General features: G+C 38.8%; 1 pseudogene; it reads left to right on the top strand.

The window, feature by feature from the left end:
• Window positions 1-17369: 17369 nt before the first annotated feature.
• On the top strand, window positions 17370-17671 carry LOC138436351 (large ribosomal subunit protein eL36 pseudogene; annotated as a pseudogene).
• The last annotated feature ends 258 nt before the right edge of the window (window positions 17672-17929 follow it).

The following is a 17929-nucleotide window of genomic DNA, read 5'->3' as shown; positions in this document are numbered from 1 at the left end:
ATGGACAGGGAAGCCTGGTGTGTTGCAGTCCATGGGGTCACAAAGTCTTGGACACGGCTGAGCAACTGAACTAACTGAACTGAGCCGGATTGAGGCACGTTACTGAAAATCACGTTAATGCTGTACTCAGTGTTCCCATTGGAAAATTATAAGATCCCCAAAATTATAGTATTCACTACTATCAAACTGCTATTTTAATGTTGTAACATTAAAAAAACAGAGATAAAATCAAAGAATAAGAAAGCTATCTTAGCCAGCATAAAGCCTGTCTCAGTTCTTACTAAGCTTCCATCTCTCTTATATATCATATTAAAGTAACTACTGTGATAAACATTTCAGGCTTCCATATATGGATTTAACCTGGGTTAAACCTAAGGTTTCTTGTGGACTTAGGTACAAGCTAGATTTAGAAAAGGGAAGAACCAGAGATCAAATTGACAACACTCGTTGGATCATAGAGAAAGCAAGGCAATTCCAGAAAAACATCTACTTCTGCTTCATTGACTATACTAAATCCTTTGACTGTGTGGATCACAACAAACTGTGGAAAATTCTTAAGGAGATGGATATACCAGACCACCTTATCTGTCTCCTGAGAAACCTGTATGTAGGTCAAGAAGCAATAGTTAGACTCAGACATGAACAACTGACTGGGCCAAAATTGGGAGAGAAGTACAAAAAGGCTGTATATTGTCACCCAGCTTATTTAAAATATGCAGAATACATCACGTGAAATATGAGGCTTGATGAATCACAAGCTGGAATCAAGATTGCTAGGAGAAATATCAACAACTTCAGATATGCAGATAATACCACTTTAATGGCAGAAAGTAAAGAGGAACTAAAGAGCTTCTTGATGAGTGTGAAAGAGGAGAGTGAAAAGCTGGCTTGAAACTCACCTTTCAGAAAACCAAGATCTTGGCATCTGGTCCCATCACTTCATGTCGAATAGAAGGGAAAAAGTGTAAACAATTACAGATTTTATTTTCTTGGGCTCCAAAAATCACTGCATATGGTGACCTCAGCCATAAAATTAAAAGGTGCTTGCTCCTTGGAAGAAAGGCTATGGCCAACCTAGACAGCATATTAAAAAGCAGAGACATCATTTTGCTGACAAAGATCCATATAGTTAAAGCTATGGTTTTTCCAGTAGTCACATACAGATGTAAGAGTTGGACAATAAAGAAAGCTGAGCACCAAAGAATTGATGCTTTCAGATTATGGTGCTGGAGAAGACTGAGAGCCCTTGGACTGCAAGGAGATTGAACCAGTCCATCCTAAAGGAAATCAGTCCTGAATATTCATTGGAAAGACTGATGTTGAAGCTAAACTCCAATACTTTGGCCATCTGATGCAAAGAACTGACTTCTTTGAAAAGACCCTGATGCTGGGAAAGATTGAAGGTGGGAGGAGAGGAGATGACAGAGGATGAGATGGTTGGATGGCATCACCAACTCAATGGACATGAGTTTGAGTAAACTCTGGTCATTGGTGATGGACAGGGAGGCCTGGCATGCTGCAGTCCATGGAGCTGCAAAGAGTCAGATAGGACTGAGCGACTGAACTGAACTGAACCGATGCTGAATCTCCAATACTTTGGCCACCTGATACAGAAAATCAATTCATTGGAAGAGACTCTGATGCTGGGAAAGATTGAAGGCGAAAGGAAAAGAGGGCAGCAGAGGATTGCCTTATTAGCTATATTATCGACTCAAAGGACATGAATTTGAGCAAACTCTGGGGAACAGTGAAGGATAGAGGAGCCTGGCATGCTGTAATCTGTGGGGTTGCGAAGGGTCGAACACTACTCAATGACTGAACAACAGCAATCACAATCCCCAAAGAAGTAAAATCTAGTTAAAACATAAAAATAAAGTCCTGCCTTTAATCTCCAGGAATAAGAGATGAGGGAAAGAGCAGCCAACTTCTGTCTCCAACTGCTAACAAAAAACTTTGAAAGCAGGAGACTGTCAGTAACCAGGAGAATGGCTATATACATATCAACCTGCAAAAATGGGCATCTTTCTTATACACTGCTGATGACATGTTTTTGAAGATTCCATTCACAGCAGCAACAAGAACTATAAAGTTTTGAGGAATAAATGAAATAAGAAATGCACAAAATCTATGTAAAAAAAATGAAACTTTACAAACAGACAAAACACCCAGTTAAATGGAGACACACCATATTCCTGAATAGGAAGACTCAATATTTGAAAGCAAAGTAATTATGGTCCAAACCCCCTCAGGATTTTTTAAAAAGTGGACTGTGATTAGCTTATTCTAAAAATTATGTTCTGAGAAACAGAAATAAAGACTAATAAAGCAAATGAAGCAAAATATTAAAAGTTAATAAAGGATAAATGGAAGTTCTTTATATTATTTTTGCAATGTTTCCATAAGTTTGGGAATATTTCAAAATAAAGCATTAAAAGTTCAAAAAAAATTACATAGAAGAAAAAAATTTGTAAACATCATTAGCCTTCAAAAAGAATTACAATAGGGCTTTTATACAGCAAAGGAAACCATAAACAAAATGAAAAGACAACCTACTGAATGGGAGAAAATATTTGCAAAGGATGCAACCAACAAGAGACTGATTTCCAAAATACAGAAACAGGTCATACAGCTCAATATACAAAAAGAAAACCACAATCAAAACAAACTGGCCAGAAGATCTAAGTAGACATTTCTCCAAAGAAGACATATAGGTGGCCAATAGGCACTTGAAAGAAAAATGCTCAACATCACTAATTATTAGAGAAATAGAAATCAAACCTACAATTACCTGACACCAGTCAGAATGGCCATCATCAGAAAGTCTATAAATAAATGTTGGAGAGGGTGTGGGGAATGGATCCTTCCTACACTGTTGGTGGAAATGTAAACTGGTGCAACCACTATGGAGAACAATATGGAGGTTCTTTAAGAAACTAAAAATAAAGTTACCATATGGTCCAGTAATTTCACTCCTGGGCATACATTCAGAGAAGTCTATAATTCAAAATGAAACATGCACCCCAACAGAGCCTAGATATGGAAGCAACCTAAATGTCCATTGATAGATGAATAGATAAAGATGATGTGGTGTGTATATATATATATGCATATATATTTAGGTGTGTAAATATATATAATGGTTGAGTAATGAACTACTCATTAAAAAAAAAAAAAGCAGAAATAACCTGGGGAAGGTAGAGGGGCAGAAGTTGAAAACTCAAAAGGACAGGATGCAGAGAGCTTCTGTGTTGTTGAACACATGGAGGTGCAGACAGAGTGGCATGCCTTGAAAGGGCATGAAAGCTCCATGCTCCTTCCTGCCTATCTTACCCTATCCTTCTCTTCCATCTGGCTCTTCATGAGTTGTATCCTTTGTAATAGCTAGTAATCTAGTACATAAACTCCTTTTTGTCCTGAGTTCTGTGAGCCATTCTAGCAAATTATCAAACCTGAGGAGTGGGTTGTGGGAACCTCTGCTTTACAGCCAGTCAGAAGCCCAGGTAGCAACCTGGACTTGGCAACTGGCATGTGCAGTGGGATAGCAGTCTTGTGAGATTGAGTCCTTAATTTGTGGGATTTGATGTTACTTACCTCCAGGCAGATAACATCAGGATTTAGTTGAATTATAAAGCATCAGGTATCTGCAGAGAATTGGAGAATTGCTTCGTCTGGGAAAACCCACACACGTTGAAGTACAGAAGTATTCAATGAGTGGTGAAGTGGACGAAAACAAGGAGCTTCCCATAATACCTATGAGTTCAGTTCAGTCTCTCAGTCCTGTCTGACTCTTTGTGACCTCATGGACTGCAGCATGCCAGGCTTCCCTGTCCATCACCAACTCCCGGAGCTTACTTGAACTCATGTCCATTGAGTTGGTGATGCCATCCAACAATCTCATCCTCTGTCATCCCCTTCTCCTCCCGCCTTCAATCTTGCCCAGCATCGGGGTCTTTTCCAATGAGGCAGTTCTTCACATCAGGTGGCCAAAGGATTGGAGTTTCAGCTTCAACATCAGTCCTTCTAATGAATATTCAGGACTGATTTCCTTTAGGATGAACTGGTTGGATCTCCTTGCAGTCCAAAGGACTCTCAAGAGTCTTCTCCAACACCACAGTTCAAAAGCATCAATTCTTCAGCGCTCAGCCTTCTTTATAGTCCAACTCTCACATCCATACATGACTACTGGAAAAACCATAGCTTTGACTAGTTGGGCCTTTGTTGGAAAAGTAATGACTGCTTTTTAATAAGCTGTCTAGGTTGGTCATAGCTTGTCTTCCAAGGAGCAAGTGCCTTTTAACTTCATGGCTGCAGTCACCATCTGCAGTGATTTTGGAGCCCCCCAAAATAAAGTCTCTCAGTGTTTCCATTGTTTCCCCTTCTATTTGCCATTAAGCGATGGAACTGGATGCCATGATCTTAGTTTTCTGAATGTTGAGTTTTAAGCCAACTTTTTCACTCTCCTCTTTCACTTTCAAGAGGCTGTTTAGTTCTTCTTTGCTTTCTGCCATAAGGGTGGTGTCATCTGCATATCTGAGTTATTGATATTTCTCCTGGCAATGTTGATTCCAGCTTGTGCTTCATCCAGCCTGGCATTTCACATGATGTACTCTGCATATATGTTAAATAAGCAGGGTGATAATATGAAGCCTTGATGTACCTATACTCAAGTCATTTTCTCAGAACCTGCTTTTGGAACATCAAACTAAGATAAGAGATACTTAAATTTTTATTCCATAAGCCTCTGTATAATATTAATTTTTCATAATAATGATATATTCATGTAGGACTTGTGTCATTCAAAAATATAATTAAAAATTTACACCCTGGCCAAATGACACCTGTGAATCTGGAATATTGTTTAAGGATTTTAGGTTTTGTTTTTATAAGAGTCTGTGAATGCACACTCAGTCACTCAGTCGTGTTCAACCCTTTGCAGCTCCATGGACTGCAACCCACCAGGCTCATCTGTCCATGGGATTTCCCAGGAAAGAATACTGGAGTGGGTTGCCATTTCCTTCTCCAGGGGATCTTCCCAACCCTGGGATCAAACCCACGTCTCCTGCATCAGCAGGTGGATTCTTTACCACTAAGCCACCTGGGAAGCTTTTTCTAAAAGAACCTTGTATTTAATAAATACTTCATGCTTCATACTCTTTTAAATCTCTCAAAGCTTAGATCTAGAGTTCAACAAATATTTCCAACTCATTCTGCTCTTGGCTTTTCACATTTAGAAACTGATAAAGTAGACTCATAGGAAAGATTCCTGATGTGGAATTTTGTCGATCTATAAGTCTACAAAAAGCTGCAATTTATAAACCTGCTATTCCCTCAAAAAAAGAGCATTAATGGGATTTATCTATCTCTCATCTTAAAGTGTTTGAAGTCTTAAGCACTATAATGCTATAACTAAAGGACATTAAAGAATATGTTTCTATAACTAAAGAAACATTATCTCTTAAAAACATGTGTTAAACTCCGGAAAGAACATGGGAGTGTGCAGTGTGCAGAGCTGGATACGTAATCCAGGAACTGATAGGAGTGTAGTCCCAATAACTGACTGAGCTCAGGAAATCCCATTTATTTCTACTGTGAACGGAAAACTATTCTTCCAACAGGAAGTAGGAAGGGAACATAAACCTGGAAACAGAAAAAGCATGGACTAAGAGGAATATAACACCATGAAGAAAAGTTAAGAGTTAAAAATGAAACTGGTCAAGGTATTTCACAGGCAACAGAGAAAGTCATTTGAGAGACAAGTATAATCTACATGTAAGTGCCACTGTATGGATAAACCACATAAACCCCAGTGGTCAATAAATGGATAGCTTTCACCACAGCTCATGCTAATGGAAAAAATAGAAAAGGGGTATTGATTAAATTATACACAAAACAACCATAAAGTAGTGGGATTATAAGTAACAGGAAGAGTTTCTAGCGAACACTCATGTCAGAACTGACTATTCATCAAACACCATGGATCCTTAAAAACTACCATAATAGAATAAATAAATAAATAGAAGTTAGTTGAAGCTGTAGCAGGCATCCTACTATGATTAAAGAATTATTCAGCCTGGATCTGTTCAGCAGCAAAAAAGAATAAACACACCCAAAACAATGGAAAAACCGTAAAGACATGGTAACCAATCTTCATCCCCATCTTAGTGGGGCTGAAGCAGTAATTAAGGCCAGAGCTACATATTACACTAGAAACACTTACGTTCCTTTATTAACATGGGCTCCATTATTCTCAGTTGTATTTTTATAGCACCCCAAATCAAAATTGCCCTTTTGATCACTAATGATAGGAGCTTGAAACACCTGGAATCAAAAAGCAGACAGTAGTCAAGATCTAGTGCTTATGACACTTGATACTTATTCTTGGTGAGTAGCATGATGTATAAACTGTTCTTAAACTAGGAGTTTAGAACATGTGCTAAAAGAAAGCAGAAGTTTGGAACAGTGAGAAAGGGACTCAATCCATCTGTTCAGGTTTAGGAGTCTCCTATGTCTGTCATATGTTCAGAAAAATAAGCAAAGAAACCTTACTCTAACTTAAAGTAAAAATAATCTTTCAAATCTACTGATATATACTTATAAATGAGGTAATTTGAAAAATGGAGAAAGCTTAACATTCTGGTACCTTTCAAGAGACCTCTTTAAGAAGCTCTCAGTCAGCTACTTCAAGGTCAAAGCAAGATGATATAAACCTGTAAAGAGAGCTCTGGAATCTAACTAGGTGGGTTTTTTTTTCTTCCCCTTTGGCCCAATTTTAGTTTTTTTTCCTAGTTACTTCCTCATTAAGGAATGGCCCCAACATATGTAAAGAAATCTGCATTTTTCTCAAGTTTCCAATGAGAAACTAAAGGTGGGAAGTGAATAAAGGCAAATCCTCAAGACTATAATTCACTGCGTTTCATCTTCCAAAATGTGGATGGGATACAGAATCTTGGTGATTTATTCTCAGTAGCAAAGACCCACACCTACAAGGCTCATCTGTAAACTAGAAGACCTATAAAATCTAAGGGTGATTTTTTTTTAATTGAGGCATAGCTAATGTACAATATTATACAAGTTTCAGGTATATAACATAGTGATTCAAAATTTTTATAGATTATGCTCCATTTAAAGTTATTATAAAATATTGACTATGTTTCCTGTGTAGTACAGTATATCCTTATATGTTTATTTATTTTATGCATAGTAGGTTGAATCTCTTAATTGCTTATCCCTGTTGTGTTCCTTGCTCCTTCTCTCTCCCACAGGTAACCACTAGATACACATATGTGTGTGTCTGTTTCTATTTTGTTATATTCATTTGTTTACTTTTTAGATTCCATATATAGATGATAACATACAGTATTTGTCTTTCTCTGTCTGACTTATTTCACTAAGTATAATACCTTATTTCACTAAGTATGAAAACTTCTAGGTCCATACATGTTGTTGCAAATTGCAAAATTTTCATCCTTTTCATGGCTTAATAGTATTCCATTGCTCTGTGTGTGTGTGTGTGTGTGTGTGTGTGTGTGTATGTGTGTGTGTGTGTGTGCATATACATATATATGCTGCTGTGCTGTGCTTAATTGGTCAGTCATGTCTAACTCTTTGCAACCCCATGAACTATAGCCCACCAGGCTCCTCTGTCCATAGGGATTCCCCAGGCAAGAATACTGAAGTGGATTGCCATGCCCTCCTCCAGGGGATTTTCCCAACCCAGGGATTGAACCCAGGTTTCCCACATTGCAGGCAGATTCTTTACTGACTGAGCTACCAGGGAAGCCCAAGAATACTGAAGTAGGTAGCCTATCCCATCTCCAGGGGAAATTCCTGACCCAGGAATTGAACTGGGATCTCCTTCATTGCAGTCATATTCTTTACCAGTTGAGCTATCCAGCTCTGTTGTCCCCTTCTCCTGCCTTCAATTTTTCCCAACATCAGGGTCTTTTCCAATGAGTTGGCTCTTCACATGAGGTGGCCAAAGTATTGGAACTTCAGCATCAGTCCTTCCAATGAATATTCAGGGATGGCTTCCTTTAGGATTGACTGGTTTGATCTTCTTGCAGACCAAGGGACTCTCAAGAGTCTTTTCCAACACCACAATCTGAAATCATCAGTTCTTTGGTGCTCAGCTTTCTTTATGGTCCAACTCTCACATCTGGGCTCCAAAATCATGGCAGATGGTGATTGCAGCCACGAAATTAAAAGACGCTTACTCCTTGGAAGGAAAGTTATGACCAACCTAGACAGCATATTCATAAGCAGAGACATTACTTTGCCAACAAAGGTCCATCTAGTCAAGGCCATGGTTTTTCCAGTGGTCATGTATGGATGTGAGAGTTGGACTGTGAAGAAAGCTGATCGCAGAAGAATTGATGCTTTTGAACTGTGGTGTTGGAGAAGACTCTTGAAAATCCCTTGGACTGCAAGGAGATCTGACCAGTCCATTCTAAAGGAGATCGGTCCTGGGTGTTCTTTGGAAGGAATGATGCTAAAGCTGAAACTCCAGTATTTTGGCCACCTCATGCAAAGAGTTGAGTCATTGGAAAAGACTCTGATGCTGGGAGGGATTGAGGGCAGGAGGAGAAGGGGACAACAGAGGATGAGATGGGTGAACGGCATCACCGACTCGATGGACGTGAGTCTGAGTGAACTCCAGGAGATGGTGATGGACAGGGAGGCCTGGCATGCTGTAATACATTGGGTCACAAAGAGTCGGACATGACTGAGCGACTGAACTGAACTGAACTTACATCGGTATGTGACTACTGGAAAAACCATAGCTTTGACTATACAGACCTTTGTTGGCAAAGTGATTGTCTCTGCTTTTTAATATGCTGTCTAGGTTTGTCATAGCTTTTCTTCTGTTGGTTCAGTGGTAAAGAAGCCACCTGCCAATGCGGGAGACATGGGTTATATCCCTGAATTGGGAAGATCCCTGGAGTAGGAAATGGCAGTCCACTGCAGGAGTCTTGCCTGGGAAATCCCATGAACAGAGGAGCCTGGCAGGCTACAGCCCATGGGATTGTGAAAGAGTCAAACACGACTCAGCAACTAAACAACAACAACAATATGAATATATCACTTCTTCTTTATTCACTCATCTCTTGATGGACACTCTGGTTGCTTCCTTATCATGGCTATTGTAAGTAATGCAAACATGGGAGTACATATATCTACTCAAATTAATGCTTTCTTTTTTTTTTCAGATATATTCCCAGGAGTATAATTGCTGGATCCTATGGTAGTTCTACTTTTAGTTTTTTGAGGAATCTCCATACTGCTCTTCATAGTGACTGCACAAATTTGCATCCCCACTAACAGTGCATGAAGGTTTTTTGCCACATCCTCACTAACACTTGTTATTTTTTGTCTTTTTAATAATAACCTTTCTGACAGGTGTGAGGTGATATCTTACTGTGGTTTTAATTTGCATTTCTCTGATGATTAGTGATGTTGAACATCTTTTCATGTGACTGTTGGCTATTTTCATATCTTCTTTTTTTCATGTTCTTTTTTTAAAACTAATTTATTTATTTTAATTGGCGGTTGATTACTTTACAATATTGTAGTGGTTTTTGCCATACATTGACATGAATCAGCCATGGGTGTACATGTGTTCTTTTTTTAAAACTATCTATTCAAGTCTTCTGTCCATTTTCAAATCAGGTTGTTTGTTTTCTTGATATTGAGTTGTATGAGCTGTTTCTATATTTAGGATATTAGCCCTTTATTGGTCATATTATTTGCAAATATTTTCTCCTATTCTGGAGATTGTCTATTCATTTTGTCAATAGTTCACTGTGAAAAAGCTTTTCTGTTTAATCAGGTCCTTTTTTGTTTTGTTTTGTTTTTATTTCCTTTGCTTTAGGAGACAAATCCAAAAAAAATACTGCTTTGATTTATGTCAAAGAGTGTTCTGCCTTTTTTCCTCTAGGAGTTTTCAGTCTTACATTTAGGTCTTCAATTAATTTTGAGTTTATTTTTGTATGTGATGTTACAGAATTTCTAATTTCATTATTTTACATGTAGCTTTTACCTTTCTCAGAATCATCTATTGAAATGGATACCTTTCCCCCATTTAATATTTGCTTCCTTTGACATAGATTAATTGACCATAATGCATGGGTTTATTTCTGGGATCTCTATTCTGTTCATAGACCTATGCATCTGTTTTTGTACCAGTACCATACTGTTTTGATGACTGTAGCTTTGTAGCATAATCTTCAGTCTAGGAGCATGACCTCTCCATCTCTGTTCTTCACTCTTGAGATTATTTTGGCTGGGGCTGGGGCCTAGCATGTCCCAGGGCTGGTGCTGGCCTGCTAGTGCTTGGGTTGGGTCCTGCCATGGCAGGCTGTGGGGCTATGCTTCTTTTGTAGCTGGTATCCATCTGCTGTTGGGCAGGGCCATGTCCAGGAGTGGCTGTGGGCTCAGGGGGTCTTATGGCAACCTGCCTTCTGGTGGTGAGAACTGTGTAACTACCTGGCTAGTTGCTTAACCTGAAGTATCCCAGTACTGGTACCTACAGGCTGATGGGCAGGGGTAGGGTTAAGTCTCACAGCTAATAAGCTAGAGGGAGAATTCAAAATGGTGCTTGCTAGCACCAGAATCCATGCAGTAGAATGAGCTTCCAAAAATGGCTGCCACCATTGTCTACATCCCTAGTGTCAGATCCAGTTTCCTTCTGCCTCTCTGGGAGACTCTCAATAGGTAGGTATGACCCAGGCTCCTTTCATATTACTGCTTCTACTCTGGGTTCTGGAGTATGTGAGAGTTTTGTGCAACCTTAAGAGGGGACTCTCTATTTCCCACACCCTCTGGGGCTCCTAAAAGTAAGCCCCACTGGCCTTCAAAGTCAAATATTCTGGGGGTCCATCTTCCTGATGTAGGACTCCTGAGCTGGAGAACCTGAAGTGAACGTCAGCTGCCTTATTCTTTGGGGAGAACGTCTGTGATTGCAGTTATTCTCCTGTTTGTGAGCTCCCTACCTGGGGGTTATAGATCTTAACTATACTGTGACTCTACTCTTTCTACCCATGTCATTGTTGTTCCTTCTTTATATCTTTAGTTGTAGAAGATCTTTTCTGGTAGATCCCTGTCTTTCTCATCCACAGTTGCTCTGTAAATAGTTGTAATTTTGGTGTGCCCATGAGAGGAGATGAGCTCAGGGTCTTAGTCTTTCCACTCTGCTCTTGCAGCAAAGCCTGAGTCTAGCTAGTTTCTTAATGATTTATTGCTGCATAACAAACAATGATAATCATTTCAATTTGCTTATAATTCTATGAGTCATAAATTTGAGCAGGGTGGTTCCTCTGCTAATCTCATTCATTTTGCTGATGGTCACTTGTAGAAATTATTGTCTAGAGGCCATTAAGTATGCATGGTCCAAACTATTTTTAATTGAGAAATCTGGTGGTCAGTGATGGCTTTGATTAGGTCTCTCTGTCTCCATGCGATCTTTCATTCTCAAGCAGACTGAGACTTTTTTGTACGATAGTGTCAGTGTTCCAAGAAGACAAGAATAGAAGCTTCAAGGCCCTCTTGAAGGCTACATTCAGAAGTACCACAGTGCTAAGTTCCACTGTAAGCAAAGAAGGCAAGGTCAACCCAGATTCAAGGATCTGGAGAAATAGTTTCACCTCTTGATAAGAGAAGTATCAAGGTCATATTTGCAAAGAAACACTTATTCACAGATGGAAGGAATCATTGCAGTTGTCTTTATAAACAATTACCTCAGCTATGTATTATTTAAAAGCCTTTCTTCTCTAGGAGCTGAGACATAAGCTGAGAAGGTCACAAGAGGCCTCCATTAGGAGGCCACCAAATGTATTTATAGTGGGATCTTAGACACAGACTAGACCACCGAGTGTTTGAATACTAAAAGATTTAGGGGAAACACCAAGATCAACTGAAGCGCTTTTTATTCACCAAAATATTGAAACAGTTTAGGATTTCCCAAATATTTATTTCATCTGTAATGTTTTCCTGCCAGATATTCAGATAGCCAACTTCTTCAATTATTTGAGGATAAATTCAAACTTTGCCTCCTCAGGTACCACCCTAATTAAACTTAACCACCCCCATTTCACCATCACATTTTCTTTATACAATACCATAATCTGAAACTACTTTAATATTTGTTTACTTGTTTATGATCTGCTTCCTTCACTAGAATGTAATTCCATGGGATTTGAGATTCTATTAATTAGTTTAGCATAGTAATATCAGTGAGTGATGAATGCTTGAAAAGGTAGCAAGGCAAGGAAAGGATTTTACTAATGACTTCTCCACTAATATCCCAAATTTGGTTCAAGTCAATCTCTGCTACAAAGCGCAAAGTAGATAACGCCATCTAATCTGTCCTGGGCTTAGGACTTATTAAGCTTTTCCTGTACAAACATGTCTTCTTGGAACTTTCCATTTATGTTACAGATTCTAGTCTTTGAAACACGTCTATTTAACCTCAATTTTTTTCATTTGCAAACATGAAAAAATACCTCATTTATTATGTAAATTAAATGAGTTTCCATTTGTAAAATGTATAGTGCAGTACCTGGTATAAAGTAGACAATAAATTGTAGTTACTATCATTATTATCCAGAATTCAGTTGTGACTAACTGGACTTCCACACATCTCAAGCTCAATCAATATTCCATTTGTTTTTTGTTTTCAATTATCAATTCCAGTCTTCTGTTTCTGAAGTGTTCTCTTACTCCTTACCCCTCAGAAGGTTCTAGAAAAAGTCTGATCATTGATGTTTACAATTTACAGTGTCCACAACAGAAATACAATTCACAGAGTCAAAATAACACATGTTGTATCAGTTAAGATGTTCTTGCATATGTGGCCGTTGGTATTATTGCCTGCTGAGCAGTCTCCCCAGGTTTCTTAATCTTCTGTCGTTCTAGCTGGCCCTTTCCTCATCTTCACAAAACCCAGGGACTCGTGCACTTAAGCTTACGCTGCTCATAGAGGTGGTGATCTCTACACTTTCTGTAGTCCTTACAACTCCATATTACAGCAGTGGATAACTGCTGTTAGTAATGGCTTTTTAAAGACTATTCACGCCTCAGACATTTTATTGTCTTACTTTCATTAATGTTATTGTAACAATTTCTAGTCACATTCTGTAGTCATAGAGTGAAATATTTTTTATTAAGCTAAAATTGCATTAATGTAACAGCTGAACCACTCTAAATCTGAAAAGCCCCTAAATCTGAAAAGTCTTAAGAGGGTGTTTTCCTCTGAAATAAGAACATTGGCTTGCTCAAATTATGGGTTTCTTCTCATGCCCTGTTAACTACTTCCTGTTTACTCTTGTTGGTATGTTAGATACCAATCCACTGGGGAGGACAGCATGTAATTATGTGCTTGTCACCTTCCTTCCTTCTGGATCCCGAGAGTACCACCTTGGACTCACTGGGCCACTTCATTGCTTTCATATATTATTAGAAAGATTTTACTTTACATTTCTCAGTTGTCCTCAAATAGTACCCTTTTCTTCTTTATTCATCCCTGTGAGGGGGCAATAAATAAACAATTAGATTCAGTTATGTCACTTGGCTGACATGAACAGGCAGTGGTTGGTTTAATGACAAAAGTCCAGCATTCTTGATTCTCCACACAGCTCAAAACTACCCTCCCTCAGGAAAAGAGATAGGACCTTGTTAGCTATATCAGAGGAAAGCTGCATTAATCCAAGAAAACGGGTGTATAGCTGTTACCAAAGCAAATTCTGTTTTTTTCTCTCTTGTGGTAAAGAGGATTAGTAAATCTGGCATAGGGATTTTAAAGACTATGTAATGATGGTGTGCCATGATAGTCAATTAGACACTCCTGTTTCCTTGGTGGCTCAGGCTATAAAGAACCCACCTGCAATGCAGGAGATGCAGGTTTGATCCCTGGGTAGGGAAGGTCCTCTGGAATAGGAAATGGCAGTCCACTCCAATATTCTTGCCTGGAGAATCCCACAGACACAGGAGCCTGGTGGGCTACAATCCATAGGGGTCACAAAATAGTCAGACAGGACTGAGCAACTAAACAAAACTCAATGATATCGCAGCGTAAATTAAAACAATGAAGAAGCTATGTGTGACTTTGGTGCCTTCGTGAAAAATATGGTCTGCTTTGAAAGCCTGAGATGTTTTATAGACAATGACAGTTATGCAAAAAGGAATCCAGTGAAACTGGTTAAATACTAATGTGAGGGATGCAAAAAAAGACTTCTAAAGAAGGCCCATTTATTCTGTGAGCATTTTACAGCCTTGGATAGGCCAAGATGTATAAAACTGAGTTTGGGAGTAGGGGACATGGAGACCTAAGTTACTCTATCACTACAGAGTTGGAGAAATTGAAGTTGTGTTCCTTAAAGGAGGGGACAAGAAAAGTCACAAGAGTAAGAAAAATACAGGAGGCTGACATCAATTTGGGCTGTTTTCTGCTATTGTGAAATGATGAGCATCCCTGCACATTGCCACCTTCATTAAAGTCATCTCTGCATATAAAAGTCTTTGAATGTTTTAAATGGCTGCTGGGGAAAAGACCAAAGTCTACAGCTGGGTTAACATGTCACAAAACAGGTAACATAACCAGGATGATACATAATCTGTAAACTAGACTGAGTAGATGGAAGCAGGAACTCAGAGCCAGAAATTATTATGAGGTCTCAAGACTTCAAGGGACACATATAAAACTCTAGGAAAACAGACATCTACAATCCATAGAATAGTGATGGATTGAAGCAACCTCATCCATGTCTTTGGTGGCCCCAGAGAACCAAGATGATCTCTGAGTTATACATGTTATGTTTGACCATTTTATAAAGAAAAAAATATTAAGTACTGTTATGATCTGAAATACTGAAATCTTAAATTGAGTTCTGAAAATAATAATATTCATAAGCATAGCACCAACTTATCTTCTTTATCTTTTTATCTCTGAAGTTAAATAATTGCTGAAAAACATTTAAAGAAAATATGCCCAAGAAAACTTCAAACTATCAAGCATTCGGGCACATTTATGAATAATTTTATTAGTTACATGTGAAACATCAACATGCCTTGGCAATCTTTTTTCCTGTCCTTGACAAATTTATATTCCACTTTTTGTAGATCTCTCCACATCTTTGGGGCTTCCCTGGTAGCTCAGACAGTAAAGCATCTGCCTACAAGGTGGGAGAGCCGGGTTCAATCCCTGGGTCGGGAAGATCCCCTGGAGAAGGAAATGGCAACCCACTCCAGTATTCCTGCCTGGAAAATCCCATGGACTGAGGATCATGGTAGGCTACATTCTGTGCGGTCACAAAGAGTCAGACACGACTGAGCGACTTCGCTTTCCACATCTTTACAGCTATCTTCAATGCCCCTTCTTTGTCCTCTACTACCTAATCTCACTTTTTGAAGATGACTTAACGTTCTGCTTAATAAAGAAACTTGAAGTCGTAAAATAATATTTCTCTAAGCTTCTTTCCCATCTCTGAAAATAGTCTTGCAACTTCAGGAATAATTTAATCTCAGAGGGACCCTCCCACCTCTTCCAGACCTTGCTACTTTCTCTCTTTCCATTACATTCAAATTTTTCTTCCCTACTAGCAACATATTCTCAGACTACAATCAATTTCTCTCATACTAAAAAATAAACTCCTTTAACTCATTCTCCCAAACACCACCCACTACCTATTTTCCCTTCTTATACAAACTTGTCATAAGCATTGTCTTTATTTTCTTACTTAACTCACAACATACTTATTCTCAATCCAACAAATATTTCTTTAGCAACTACTATATATCCAGCACTGGGCTTTGTACAACCATTACGAAATTGCTCTGCCTCTACCCCTCCACTGAAACTGGACTAAGAGATTACCATGTGAAATCCTAATTGTCAAAGCCAAAGTCTAGTTTTTGATCCTTATATTTCTTGACCTTTCTGCAGCATTAGATTTCTTTCACTATCACCTTCTTGAAATTCTTGTAATCTGTGATGGTTTTTTCTTCTTTTTTACTTCTTTGACAATGTCTTCTTTATATATTCTTAGTGGAAAAAGCTTCAGAAGAGGGTAGAGTGAAGATTACTGTTGAGGTCAACTACCCTGACAAATATTTCCCTTGGCAAAAATTGATAGGACCCTAATCTATGTGCAGTCTATCAGGGACACAGTTTGGACTCCGCAGATCCATCTCTTTATTCAAAGCTTTTTGAGAGCGGGGTCTTTGATGTCTCCACTACATTATTTCCAGAACTTAGAAGAGTTTTCCAGCACAGAATGAGCAGTCAATCAATATTTTTTTGTAACAGTTTTATTGAGAAAGAATTAATGTACCATAAAATTCACTGTTTTAAAGTGCACAACTCATTTTTAGTATAGTCACGCCAGTTCATAATTTCTATAACATTTTTATCACCTCAAAAAGGAATCCTTCTTCACTCATTAACACTTTTCATCCTCTTTCCTCCCCCCAACCCATGGAAGCCATTAATTTATTCTTCTCTGGATTTGCCTATTCTGGACATCTTATATAAATGGAATCATATAATGTGTGGTCTTTTCTTGTCTGGTTCTTTTACTGTGGCTGAACATTCCATTGTATCAATATATCACATTCTGTTTATCCATTCATCAGGTGAGGCACATTTGGGTTCTTTCCACTTTTTGAGCTGTTAGGAAAATGCTGCTGTGAACAGTCACATATAAGATTTAGTGTGCACACATATGATACATTCTTTTGGGGGTATGTCAAAGAGTGGAACTTCTGGGTCACATGAAAATTCTATGTTGAACATTCTGAGGGACTGCCATACTGTTTTTATGAAACGGCTGAACCATTTTACAGTTTCACCAACAATTAATGAGAGTTCCAATTTCTTCACATTCTCACTAATGCTTGTTATTATCTGTCTTTTTTAAACCATCCTAGTAGGTGTAAAATGGTATCTAATTGTGGTTTTCATTTGCATTTATCTAATAGTTAATGATGTTGAGCATCTTCTCATGTTCTGATTGGCCATTTATAGTCCATAAATATTTTATGAATGAGTGTGTTCAGTCAGAGACTCTGAGGCAGGCTCTCAGGGACACCATCCATAGTTATTCAGATAGTCATTGTCTAATAGCAATGAATGATCAGCAGAAGTTGGGAGTACCTTATGAACAAATGACTGCATATCCAACTCCCTTACTTAGTCAACATAGCTGGTGTCTAAACCTGGTTTGTTTTGTTCAGTATTGACTTCTGATTTTGATATTATCAAGGAGAATTAGTACTCCTCATTCTGAGTTCAAATTCTTTCAAGCAAATACAAAAAAAGAAAAAGTAGCTTCTTCCATGGCAGCCACTGAAGAGCATCAGCCATGGTTTGGTGCCGCCCCATGGCCATAGGCCTCAACAAGGGCCACAGGTGACCAAGAACAAGAACGTGAGCAAACTGAGACGCAGCTGCCACCGCTTCACCAAACACGCCAAGTTTGTGCAGGACGTGTGCAGCTTTGCCCCTGATGAGTGGCAGCCCATGGAGCTATTCAAGATTTCCAAGGACAAGTTGGCCCTCAGCTTCATCAAGAACAGGGTGGGGACACACGTTCCTGCCAAGAGAAAGAATGAGGAGCTGAGCAATGTCCTGGCCACCAGGAGGAAAGCGAAGAAGGACTGGGCCTTTTCCCTCTGTGCATAATAAAACTCTCCTGGGGAGATGGGGAAAAAAAAGAAAGAGAGAGAGAAGAAAAAGTCAAGGACCTATAAGAAAATCAATTGTCAGAGGGGATGACTGGCTTACACCATTTGGGGGACCAGGAGCCAGGAGTTATCTTGACTCTAATCTATCTTGATTTCCCTGCTCAAATGCTAATACGCAATATGGAATTATTTTTGAGGTGACTGTACTGTAATAAAAGGTAGTGGACTTAGGCTGCCAGCTGCTTTTGCCCAATCC

The sequence above is a fragment of the Ovis canadensis genome, chromosome 3 (assembly GCF_042477335.2).
Source record: "Ovis canadensis isolate MfBH-ARS-UI-01 breed Bighorn chromosome 3, ARS-UI_OviCan_v2, whole genome shotgun sequence".
Taxonomy (NCBI): domain Eukaryota; kingdom Metazoa; phylum Chordata; class Mammalia; order Artiodactyla; family Bovidae; genus Ovis; species Ovis canadensis.
The sequence above is the reverse complement of the archived record's forward strand: the minus strand, read 5'-3'. Positions and strand labels throughout refer to the sequence as shown.